Source organism: Tamandua tetradactyla, chromosome 4 (assembly GCF_023851605.1).
Source record: "Tamandua tetradactyla isolate mTamTet1 chromosome 4, mTamTet1.pri, whole genome shotgun sequence".
Classification (NCBI taxonomy): Eukaryota; Metazoa; Chordata; class Mammalia; order Pilosa; family Myrmecophagidae; genus Tamandua; species Tamandua tetradactyla.
Genome location: NC_135330.1, coordinates 92,805,027 through 92,818,432, shown reverse-complemented (window position 1 = coordinate 92,818,432; position 13,406 = coordinate 92,805,027). Strand labels below are relative to the sequence as shown.

At 33.7% G+C, this 13,406-nt stretch overlaps 1 pseudogene; it reads left to right on the top strand.

The window, feature by feature from the left end:
* The first annotated feature begins 12,047 nt into the window (after nucleotides 1–12,047).
* LOC143679178 (olfactory receptor 8U3-like) lies at nucleotides 12,048–13,001 on the top strand (annotated as a pseudogene).
* Nucleotides 13,002–13,406: the final 405 nt, after the last annotated feature.

Below are 13,406 nucleotides of genomic sequence, written 5' to 3'. Positions count from 1 at the left end.
CCTAGTCAACTTTTCTGAATATTTTTTTCAGGGAAGGATTAAATATCACTTGGCCTCATTAGCACATTGCTTTCTAACATTTAAAATGTCAAAAATATTCAACTGTGATAAAAGTAGTGGTTAGCTGCTGACTTTGGAGGATTTTAATCAGTGATTATATTCCCTAATTTTTTGGTGCAGATATATGCAATATGTCACCACATCAATTGAGAGTTCTGAATTGCCAGCCCATACTGCATAGTATGAAAGAAGTTAGGCTAGTGAATCTATTTCTAGTTGGGCTAAAAACGTTCAAAATGTTTGGAAAAGTGTACTAAAAATGTCATTTTCTGGAGCTATAATTTTTCACCTGTTGATTTTAATTAGACAATTGGCGATCATTAAGTTAAAAAAAACAAAGTCAGAGGTTGCTTAAGTGTTGATATGAAACTGTCTCACTGGGTTTTATTACCAAACTATTCTTTGCCAATAGAATTCTTTACCTAATTACTATAAAGTGGGTCTACTTGATAATCAGTTTCCAGGGACCTTATTAAAATGACTGGTTTCTGAAATTTTTCTTGGGGACATATTAAATGAAACCAATCACAACAAACTCAAAGTTTCAAATTTTCATTAATATTAATGAATATATAGTTTAGTTAGAAGGATGGTGGTGTAATTATCTGATTCCTCAAGGTGGGGATTTCCTTTACCAAAAGCACCTCCCTTTGGGTGACAAGATATCATAGTGAGAAAATAAGAAGATTTTGAGCCATACCTAGGTTTTTGACAGGCTCTTCTATCTAGCTATGTACTCTTGGGAATGTCATAAACTCTGAGCCTCATTTAGGAAATATGACTACTACTTACAGCACAGGATTATTTTAAATAATAAACTTATGAGGGATACTAAATTCATTTTCACACTGCAAATTAACCATATTATGATTGTAGATAGAATGATAATGCTGACCACAAAACAGCACTGCTGACATTTATTGGACACTTATTATGCCCTGGGGAAGGTGTTAAAAATATCTGCATACATGATAGCATCAAGCCTTACAAAAACATTATGCTGTGGATGAAAAGGTCCCATATTTCAGTTGATAAATCAGTGGCTTAGAGAATTTAAATAATTTGCCCCAAATTGCAGTTGATAAATGTGTGGTAATCCAGATACAAGGTGTAACCTTAGAATGAATATTCAACCCTTGATTGAGTTTGCTAGCTGCCAGAATACAACACCTCATACACAGATTGGCTTTTAACAAAATGGGATTTATTTTGTTAGTTCTTCAAAGGAAAGGCAGATAACTTTCATCTGAGGTTCTTTCTTATGTGAGAAGGCTTGGAATAATCCATGCTGGCCTTTCTCCAAGCCTCTGGGTTCCAGCAACTTTCCCTGGGGCGATTCCTTTCTGCATCTCCAAAGGCATGGGTTGAGCTGCGAGTGCTGAGATGAGGTGTGCTGAGGTGTTTGGGCTGTGCTACATTGCACTCTCTTATTTAAGAACCAGCCAATTAAGCCAAATGTCATTCATTGCATCAGGCACACCTCCTAGCTGACAGCAGATGTAATGAGGAACAGATGAGGTTCACACACCATTGGCTCATGTCTGCAGCAACAAAACTATGTGTCTTCCCCTGGCCAAGTTGACAACTGAATCTAACTACCAAAACCCCTGTGTGATCTCTCTAGATATATTTTCCAAAATTGTCTAAGTTTGTCCAGAATATGGTATTATAGTGTCTCTTGAAGTAATTGTAAAAACAATCTAGCATGTTCATTATTTGTAGTAATAGCATGGATATTGCATTAGATACACAGATGAATAGGTAGAGAAAGAGATAAGTAAGTAAATTCATATATAGCTACAAAGATGCATAGACATATAGATAGATGCACACATAGGCATATATCACTAGTTTGCTTTCCACATCCACTTTTTAATTAATTTCCCATCATATTAGTCCCTTTTCATTCAGTGCATGGTACTTTATCATGTTAACTTATGTAATTCACTTAGCTAGATCTTCATGATGGTCATTTGTGTCATTTCTAAACCTGCATTATGATAGTCTTGACAGTCACTTATAACTAAAACCTTGTAACTCTTGTGTCTGTCAGAACTCTCGCCACCCTCCAATGACATTGCCATTCATTCTGAATAATTTTGTGGAAGAGATCTTTTAGAAATGTTACTCTCACACTTGTATACAAAACATTTCTGTTTTTCTCTACTGTATATTCAAAACTCACATAAGGTTATTGTGATCTGGGCCCTGTTTGTCTTTTGATTTGTTCTCCTTCTATTTCTCTTCCAGTGTCCAAGAAAACTGTCTTGCCTTCATTGACTATGGCAACACTTTCTGTCTTTACTCATCTTGTGCCACTGAAATATTTTCTGCAGCCTTCCCCTTTGCACAATGTCTAACTGCTTTTCATTCTTCAAGTACAAGTTCAAAAGTTAACTCCTTGAATTTACCTAAATTCACTCAATTGTTTCCTTACCTGATCACCCCCCTATATTTTCAATAAATCCTTTCTCACTGTAGCCTTTGTGTTTTCCTCTACAACTGTTATATTTTATACTACATTATAATTCTTTCCATTTATATCTCTCTCTGAAAAGAGACTCTGACAGTTATCCTTTCTCCTCAGTACCTTTTAAATAGAGGCAGCTGAGGTTACTATATTATTATTTTAAAATAAAAAGTGTCCTAAAGGAATTAAGCTATCTAAAAGAAAAATAAGAAAGTAATAGAATATTGCTTTCATTAAATTTTTCAACCAAAATTTAGTATTTCTTTGGTGGCATTTTCCACTTAGATTTTTTTTAAATGTATGGCTTAGTTCAATATACAAATATGTATGAGACAGAACACTTTCGAAAAAAGATTTTTTCCGTGGTATGTAGATTTTTTTCCTCCAGTTTCTAAGCAGTGCTGTTTATGATGAAATTTTAATGTTTTGATTCATTGATTTCTTTTTACTGGTATATCTTCATATTATTTGTGAAATATATTTGTATTTCTTAATTTAAAAACATGCCTCATCTTTTCTTCGCATAGATTTATCACATTTCTGATAATATTTTTAATAGTGAAGTACTGATTCTTCAAACACCAAACTAATACAAGTACTTACAATTTTTGTCATCATCTTTTTTATTTTTGCTAGATAAAATAATTCCTGCACAGTAAACCTTTTTTAAAACTTTTTATTTTGGAAAATTTCAAACACATGCAAAATTATTCATAACAATTGCACAGTTCCAACAGGTCTTAGTTCAGGCTTAAAAAGATTTATAGAGCAATATGCCTGACAAAAGATAAGCAAGAGCTTATGAATATTATTTTTATTGACAACTGTAATATACTTTAATTCACCTATGGCCAGAAGCTGAGATACAAATTATATGAACCTAAATAGTCTTAGCTTCCTCCTCTGCTAAAATGACCATGATAAACTAGACGATCTCAAATGTCTAGATGGAGTCTAATGCAAATATTTAACTGTAGTAAATCCTTCTGATTGAAGGTACATGGTACTGAAAGAATATAAAGAGGAATGCAACACAGTTCAGGTTTCAGTGAAATTTTTCTTTGGATAATGACACTTGGTTTGAATTTTGAAATGAGTTTTAGTAAAAGGAGTTGGAGAAAATATCCCAAGCATTGGGCCAGGAAGGCACTTAGAACACCAGCTGAAGAGAATGAAATTCAGTGTTGCTGGAACATGAGGTCACTGGAGAGAGAGACAAATCAGCAGTGGTGTGGAAGGTATAGGTCATATCACTCTGGGCCTTGCAGATGCTTGTATAGAATTTGACATTTATTCTAGCAATGTGAATTGATAATCTAACATTTCTCCTTCTTAATCACATTCTGATATATGTGTCAGTGCTATAAATTACATTCACAATGTTGTGCTCTGAAATTTACTCTGAAATTAATATTCAAAACCACTAAAATGTGCAGTGTGATTGTGGCTCAGTGGCAGAATTCTCGCTTCCCATGCTAGAGACCTGGGTTCAATTCCTGGTGCCTGCTCATGCAAAAATAAAAAAAGAAAGCCCTTGAAATATCTTGAAGTGTAGAAACATTGAACAGAGTTTGTATTTCAAGAAGTTCATTAGAGACCGATGTAGTTCATAAGTTTAACCTCAGCATTATTGCTGTATCACTTTATGAATTTATGTAAATCACCTTATGCATTTATGCATATTACTCTGTGTATTTATATGTATCACTGTATGAATTTGTGCACTCACCAATGTATATTCATGTGCAATTTCTCAAAGGAAGTAAAACAGGATGACTGTCATCACATCCAGGTTTACTCAGGCATGTCTGAAGCTATCTGTGTGTAAAACAAGGTGTTTGCCATGCCTGCTCATTGTCACATCCAGGGTTGCTTTTTTTGCAATTCAGACAAGAGAAATCAAATATGGGCCAGATAGTAACTCTTGCCCTGCAAGTTCTGTTTCTGTACATTTCCAATGTTTAGCACCCATTCCCATAGTAACTCCCACCTTGATTGCTAGCCTATATGATCTGGAAAAGGGATATTCAGGCTCAGACTTTGGACAGGAGTCTTTGGAGTCTGCCATGGCAATAAAAGTTTGTGCACTTCTCAGTGGCTCCAGTGCTTCCTTGCATGATTCTTGGAGTCTCTTTACCTCAAGACTATTAGAATACTGTCTCAACTGTCTTAAACAAGAAGTTATGTAACCTGAGGTTGGAGAGTGTCAGTGAAGATATAAAGAATAGCGTAGATAATGGAAATTTGTAGGGAGTAAAATAGATATGAAATTTGGGAAATAATAAATATGAAGGGGCCAAAGGCAAATACTAGTATTTTATTTGCAAAATAGGTTGGATAGTTGTGTCATTCAACAAGATAAAGCATGGAGAGTAAAAAAGAAATTTTGGGACAAGATCTTAGCAATTTGGTCTTAGGCATGTGAAATTGAGGTGATTTCGAGACATCCTAGTAGAACTCTGCACTGAGCACTTGAATATAAGTCTTTATAGTTGAGAGGTAATGTCTAAGATGGAGAAATAGATTTGAGATTCCTAGATTATTGAAGTTATAGACATTTAATAAATGTTAGATTGTCTACTTGCTAAAAGAATTAAATTAAATTAAATTAAAAGTTTTTAAAAAGACATGTAACTTGTCTGCCTTCCATGTGGGAGATCCAGGTTCAATTCCCAGACAATACATCCCCCTAAAAAACTAAAAAATAAAAAGACATGGAACTACACTATGCAATAGTGAATTCCATGTTAAACCATGGACTATATTAATAATGAAATTATTTAAAAATTGCTATCATCAGTTGTAACAAACATAGCATACCAACACAAGCTTTTAATAATAGGGTGATACATAGGAATTCTGTATTTCATTCACAATTATTCCATAAACCCACAGCTTCTCTAATAAAGAAAGAAAATTAAAATAAAAATAAATAAATAAATAATGGGAAATAATAAATGGTTTCAAAGAGAGTAGAACTTGAATTAAGAGCTGAAAAGAAGAAGCTGAAGCAGTATTCAGCAAAGTAGGGAAGAACAAAAGAAGCATGATGTCACAATAGACAAGGTATGAGACAGTATACAACATTTTCAAATTCCAGAAGAAATCTAACAGTTCACTGTATTTATCAATATTATGATAATAAGGGCTGACTTCAGTGTCATTGGGCTGTGGGGAACTGGACTGAAAAGAACAAAAGATTATGCAAAATTGAGAGCAGTAGACAGTTCTTTAAGAGTTTGGGTAATGTTCTCTATTGTGTTTCTCACACACACATATATATATACATACACATATGTTTTTCCTAATATGAGAAGAAACTTAATTTTACCAGCAACAATAAAAAAAAATTCCCTTTTCAATTTTCTTCCAGGAAAGCCACAATAAATGAGATGAGATTCTTATTTTACTTGTTATATTTTCAAAGAATGTGAATTTCTCAAGGAATTTACATTCTAGAAGTGAAACAAACACAAACAAAAGTTATGATGTGGTAAGCATATATGTTTGTATTACATGAAGAATTAGGGTTTGGCCCATAGTAAAACTGAAAGCTAGTAAATGAATAATTTTCCTAAAAAAAGGGCATTTTCACAGTGTTCAGCAGAGTATTGGTGAATATTCAGTCATCAAAATTGAATTCCACCATTTTGAGACATCCAGTCTTAAGAGATCACATTATGAGCAAAACGGAGGCCAACGCCTTTAAGACATCTTGAGCAATCACTTTTAGTATTTTTCAGTAGGATGAAAATTAGAAATTAACATTTTGAGGGTTTTTCCCATTATTTATTTATTTATTTTAATTTTAATTTTCTTTCTTTATTAGAGAAGCTGTGGGTTTATGGAATAATTGTGAATGAAATACAGAATTCCTATGTATCACCCTATTATTAAAAGCTTGTGTTGGTATGCTATGTTTGTTACAACTGATGATAGCAATTTTTAAATAATTTCATTATTAATATAGTCCATGGTTTAACATGGAATTCACTATTGCATAGTGTAGTTCCATGTCTTTTTATTTTTTAGTTTTTTAGGGGGATGTATTGTCTGGGAATTGAACCTGGATCTCCCACATGGAAGGCAGACAAGTTACATGTCTTTTTAAAAACTTTTAATTTAATTTAATTTAATTCTTTTAGCAAGTAGACAATCTAACATTTCTCCTTTTTAATCACATTCATGTGTATATGTCAATGCTATTAATTATATTCACAATGTTTTGTTCTGAATTTAATACCTTCAAATATTCTATAGGAATAGCAAGTAAAGTACTATTTATTTCTTTAGTAAAAGCATGTACAGAAAATGTAAAGGAACAAATTGATTAGAAGATGATGATAGATTCAATTATGAAGATGGTATGGGTGGTGAACTTCTATGGGAACTAGTTTTTGACCTTGGAATGATGAGTCGTAAGTAGACTTATAGAGGCAAATGAATTCTGAGGATCATGAGAATGTCATCTTCTGTTAAAGATGGCATGATGACCACCAGAAACATTGAATAAATTGTCCACATTCACCAAATGCGATTAAAAGTGTGGTAAAAGCAGTAATATTTCTCATGTAGGCTGTTGGAATATCTTGGTTTTATTTATGGATCTGATGATGTCTTATTTTTTAAACCAAATATTTTTGGTGAACTCTCTATTGACCAGTAATCTCTTAGCTTACTGACCTCCATATGTATAATAACTCATTTAATAGACACAAAACATTTTGAAGGATGCACCATTATTGCTTATATTTTACAAATGAGAAAATTGAGGTTTAAAACAATATAGATGAGGGCAGGCAACAGTGGCTCAGTTACAGAATTCTCACCTGCTGTGCTGGAGACCTGGGTTTGAGTCCCAAAGCCTGACCATGCAAAAAGAAAAAAAAAAAAAGAAAAAAAGAAAGAAAGAAAGAAAGAATATGGATAGGCCTTGCCCAAGTTATCATAGAATAAGTTATTCAGGATGGAAGTACTGGTTTTATCCTTTCACAAAGCTTAAGTTCTTAATCAAAATGAAAGTTGTGACAAGGTTCTTTTCATGTTGCTCCCGGTAGTAGAGATTACCTCTGCTGTTCTGGAAGTTTTTGATAAGTGTATTTGAAGTATCGTTCCTTTAGAAATAAAGAAAATTACTGTTTTAAAAAAAATTCCAAGTATAATTTTCCCAGCTTCTCTTACTTAGAGAGAAACATGGAAGGAAGTATTGTAGCTTTCAGATATCTCTAGTTTCAAATTTAGACCAAGGTACCTAAGAACTAATAAATCACCCAAACGAATTTAGAATAAGCTCAATGAAGCCAGGGACATCTCTAAGCAGATGATTCAGATGTAGCCAGCATGTCAAGCTGATCTCCCCACTACAAGCTCTCCTTTTGTGTGGGCTGTGTTATTAAGAGGAATCAGATTGCATTCAGAGATATGACTTCTAGCATCTTAACTGCATCTTGCACTATGCTGTAATAGCACCTTCTATGGGAGGACTCTATTTATACTTAAAATACTACTTTTTCAACTCCAACATTCTCTGCATCATCCTTTCTCCCCTTCTACCTCTCTGCCTGTATCTCTATCTCTCTCAGTCTCTCTCTCTCTCACACACACACATTCATGGACACACACAAAATCCTTAAACAGTCCATGTGAAATTAAACAGATAACCACATAGATTTTACCCTCCTTCTTGCTTTAGTACTAAGAAAAGAGAGTTAATATTACATGGCTCATGGAAGAGATATTTGGAAGAAGATGAAGTTTTATGTCTAAAACTGTCCTAGGGGACAGGCCCCTAATGATTATTCTACACCTAAGTGCTAGCAGTAGTGTTCATTTGTTTGCTATTTTTAATCCATCCTTGACCTCTTAGAAATGTTGTATATAAAGGTAAGTAATGAATGGATGATCCTTATAATTTTGGAAATGTGAAATAATGTAGAAACCCACTGGTATTTCATTCCACTGATACCCCCTCAAAATTGACAGAAGTGTGTAAATGATGGAAAAATTTATGGAATTTGGGATGATGGTTCTTCAGAACATCCTAGAGAAACAAATTGCAACTGATACCATTTCTTAGTAATGAGTTTGAACTTAAGCAGGGATCAAAAGCTAGACTCAAACAAATGCCTCCTAACCTTTTTTATGTCATCCATGGCATAACATTTGTATTGATATTAGGATATTTGGAGGGAGTATTGGTTGACTAAAAAAGTCATTCTGCCTAGTTACTTGTAGTACACTGGTGATAATAAGCATGATTTGTAGTCTGATTGCAAAACTCTCTTGAGGATATCAAACCTTGGAATGGAGGGCACTCATACTTGGAAATACCCTACAGACCCTGATGGAGCACAGGGCTGGGCCTGGATAACACATGAAGAAGTATCTTGATAAATGAACAGTGTCTAGGAGAGAGGAGATTGCCCAATGGTCACTTTTTTATTCCCTATCATTGAACATTTTCTCAATGCAAAGCATTGCCATTGCTTTAAATATGGAAGTGGCAGTAGAGACAGCAGAGATATGCCCCAAGTCCTTCAAGAATGAAGCACTCTTTAAAAGTTGATCTTAGAGGGAGATTTAATTTATTCTGCAACCATGTATTAAGAATCTAGATGGGCAAAATAAAAGGCACAAATAGTATGGAGAGAGCCAAATAGATTAAACATCTTGTTTTTAGAGACTTAGTCAATTATCAGCAAGGAGTAAAAATGATAATTACTTACGAGATAGAAATGGGGTAACTGGACATTGATAAAAAAAAAGCTATCCTTGCCCACAGAGCTCTTGGTGAATCTCTTTGTGTGAGCAGGATAGACATACTCCAATTCATTTCTGCTGACTGGTCGAATCATGAACTCAAAATAATTCAAACATAATTTAGACAGAAATAACCAAAAGAAAGATAAATGATTTTAAAACTATGGTTGAGAACTTCTTCACATTCTAATCATCAATTCATTCTTTAGGATTCATGCTGCCAAATATGGCTATAGGTTAGATTCAATTGGAGAGTTTTAAAAATACTGACACCTGGTTGCCCACTCCTAGTTCCTCTTTCAAAGTTTAAATTGTATGGAGTATACCTGTACATTGGTTTATTAAATCCTCTCCAGATGATTCCAGTGTGCAGTAGAGGTTGAGTTGCAGCTTTCTTTAGGCAGCATGCAAAAAAGCAAGAACTATCAATGCTTATTGAAGTAATATAAGAAGAATCTATACCCGTGATTTTAAGGATTTCCCTTCAAAATTGACAGAGGTGTGTAAATGATGGAAAAATTTATGGAATTTGGGATGATGGTTCTTCAGAACATCCTAGAGAAACAAATTGCAAGCCGTGAAGAAAAATTGCTTTAAAAAATGTAGACAAATTGAGAGAATTGCATAATAAATGTAGGATGATATATGTTATATTTTATGAGTAATTTAACAGATTTTGTTTCTATGATTTTTAGTTTATTAAATTTAGTATTCAAACTCCAGTTTAACTGTCTATTTCATAATAACTATCTACCATAGTAAGTATTCTCATTGATAAATTTTTCCTTCTAAATGTTTCCCTGTGCTTTGTTTTGACATGTTCTTAGAGCCACAATATATCCTCAAGTTGGACAAATGTAATGAAGAAACTTTAATCTATGGATTGTTTATATTTTAAGTAAAGAAATAATGACATCTTATGAATAAACTTCTTACCCTGCCTCTATCTTTCAAAGAAACTGGTCTACATTGTGTTAACATCATTTGGTAACTTTATAATTATTCTCAGCTGTGTTCAAATCATAATGTCATAACCAGAATTGAAATAAAAGACTGTGAGGAAAAGTTAAATATATTCAAGCCCCAAATGCAAGCAAGATAACCTTTAGTTCTGAATATTCTTGAATGCAATGATTATTTTACTAAAGTGGGCAGCATTTGATACTTAACTTTTTAAAATTTAGAATGCTGCCATTTAATGTGGCAATCTAAATGGAAAACTTAGCAATTATTGTACACTGTAGCTTTCATCTTTGTCTTTCTAAGCTTTGCTTGATGCTATGGAAAATGGATACATCTCCCAGTCCTAATGTTCTATCTTGGCAATTAGGGCTGAAGGAGAAAGTTACTCCAGCTTTGGGCAATTTAGCATATTGATTGGGAATACAGGCTTTGCTGTGAAACATACACAGTCGCACCTGTTCTCCTCCATCCTCTCTGTGCAACAATACACAAAAGCCTATTTTTGCTTTTTATTTTTAAATTGTTAATCAGGAATGAAGGATTAGTGGGACTTTATATATCATGAAGTAATTCATATATTGCAGTAAATACAGTGCCTGATAAGTACAGCATTCAATTATAACAGATATAATAATAGCAATACTAATAAATTAAATCTGAAATATGAAAGGATTAGAACTGATGATCTCTCTAGACTCTTCCTGTTGTTAATATTTTTTCATTCTACTTTGTGGAAAATAAATCAAGGAGCAATAATACAATTCAAGGAGGCCAGCATTAGGAATAATGAGAAAAACCTTCCTTTTTAGGACTGGTAGAAATATAAATACAACTATTGTGAAACATGCATCAGGAGCTCCATCTACTTATTTACTTTTCCATAAAATTTTGTTTAAAGCTAAATATTTCTTTAGGATATGTTGCTAAAAGTAAAATCTAGTGGCACAAATGATTTAGGTACTTTAAGCTCTAGAAATATATTGACAAATATTTATGGGTAAAGATGTACTAAACATATTTTAGAGTGAAAATCTATTTGATAAACTACTTGATTTGTTAACATATTTGTCAATAAACACAAAAATATGGTGAATTTTGAATTGGGAAAAAAATCTGTGTCTTTAATTCTTACATACATAAAATTGGATTTTACCTCATATCTCTGAACAATTTTCTCTTAACTTCTATAGCATAAGTTCCGTGTAAATGGGAGATGGAATATAGTTAAGTGTTTGACATGCACGTACAAAATTGCTTTATTTTAATATTTCAAGGATGTTGCCATACACAAAAGTTAAAACAGGGGAATACAATATGGTTCTATTTATGAGTTACATATTTTTATGCTGTCATATTAATATATGGATAGAAAATACAGCAGCAGCAAAGATAGTGACATCACCAAACTATCGTATGGTTTCATCCAGATGATATTTAACTTTAAACCAATATGCTCCTTTATTTTCAAAAATTATATAACAAAATAACTCTTAAGATGATATTGAAAATAAAAGATTGTCTTCCTTGGAACAAGAATGGCATGAAATTAGAGAGGAAAGATCCAGTGTTGCTCAAATGATGACTAATACAAAGTGACAAAAACATTAGCAATCATCTATCTTCAGTTGGCATAAACCATGAGATGTGCTACTTTTTTTTTTTTTTACATGGGCAGGCACTGGGAATCAAACCCGGGTCCTCGGGCATGGCAGGCAAGCACTCTTACCTGCTGAGCCACCGTGGCCCACCCAGATGTGCTACTTTTATTCAATTGCAGCAAAATACCCTGGAATAAATGGCTGAAGTTAATATCACTTATGTCACAGAATTCATTCTCAAGGGAATCACAGATTAGCCAGAGCTTCAGGCTCCATGTTTTTTTGGTATTTTTAGTTATCTGCCTGGTCACAGTTCTGGGGAACATTGGATTGAGTTTCTTAATCAAGACTGACTCTCAATTCTATATTCCTATTTACTGTTTCTTCAGCCAATTGTCCTGTGTTGACCAGTTCTTAGTCCTCTACCATAGCACTGAAGGTGATGATGAATTTTATTCTGGAATATGACACAATTCCTTTCCATGTTTGTTCAACACAACTGGGCTGCTTTCTCACCTTCATTATCACTGAGTGTTTCCTTTTAGCTTCCATGGCCTATGATCCCTATGTAGCTATCTGTAACCCCTTGCATTACTTGGTACTGATGTCAAAAAGGGTCTTCTTTCAATTAGTGGCCATTCCATATACATATAGCTTTCTGGCTGCCCTATTCCATAACATTATCACTTTCTGTCTAGCTTAGTGTGGCCCAAATATAATTAACCATTTTTATTGTGATGACCTCCCCTCCTCATCTTAGCTCTTTCCTATTCAGACACATGCATGAAGGAAATTCTTGTCTTTGCCTTTGCTGGATTTGGTATTATCTATTTTTCAATTGTCCTCATTTCCTACATCTTTATCATTGCCACCATCCTCAGAATCTGATCTACCCTGGGGCAACATAAGTCCATCTCCACCCGTGGTGCCCACGTGGTGGCTGTACCTATTTCCTATTGCACAATGATCTTTATGTACCTACTGCCCAAATCCCCTGGACACAGATAAAATGGCTCTGGATTTTATACAGTGGTGATCCCCATGTTGAACTCCCTAATCTATAGTCTAAGGAACAAAGAGGTGAAGGAAGCCTGCAAGAAACCTTGGATAAATGTTGTGAAGATTTAAAGATGTTGAAATTAAGAAAATAAAAATAAAAAGTCTTTATTAAAGGAAATCAGATGAATAAATCACGTTTTCTCTTGCTTACATTTCCTATAACTATTTTCCAACTGAAAATATGAGTTTCTTTAATAGATCATAACATTTTCTGCAAGAGACAAGGCCAGTTTTGGAAAGTCAACATAATTTGAGGAGTCACAATGTTCTTTATAAACTATAAAAATCATATTGGAACATAAACACAGATACACACATGCATGTGTGTATCCCAAGAAAAGTTAGTAACATGTTTTTATTAACACTCTGAATACTGGAACAAGACTGCCTAAGTTTGCTATTTCTTTCACTTATAAACTGTGTCACCTTGGACAGCAGACTTAAATTCTGTGTGTTTCTAATTCTGGAAAATAATAGGACCCAACTCCTTGGGTTGT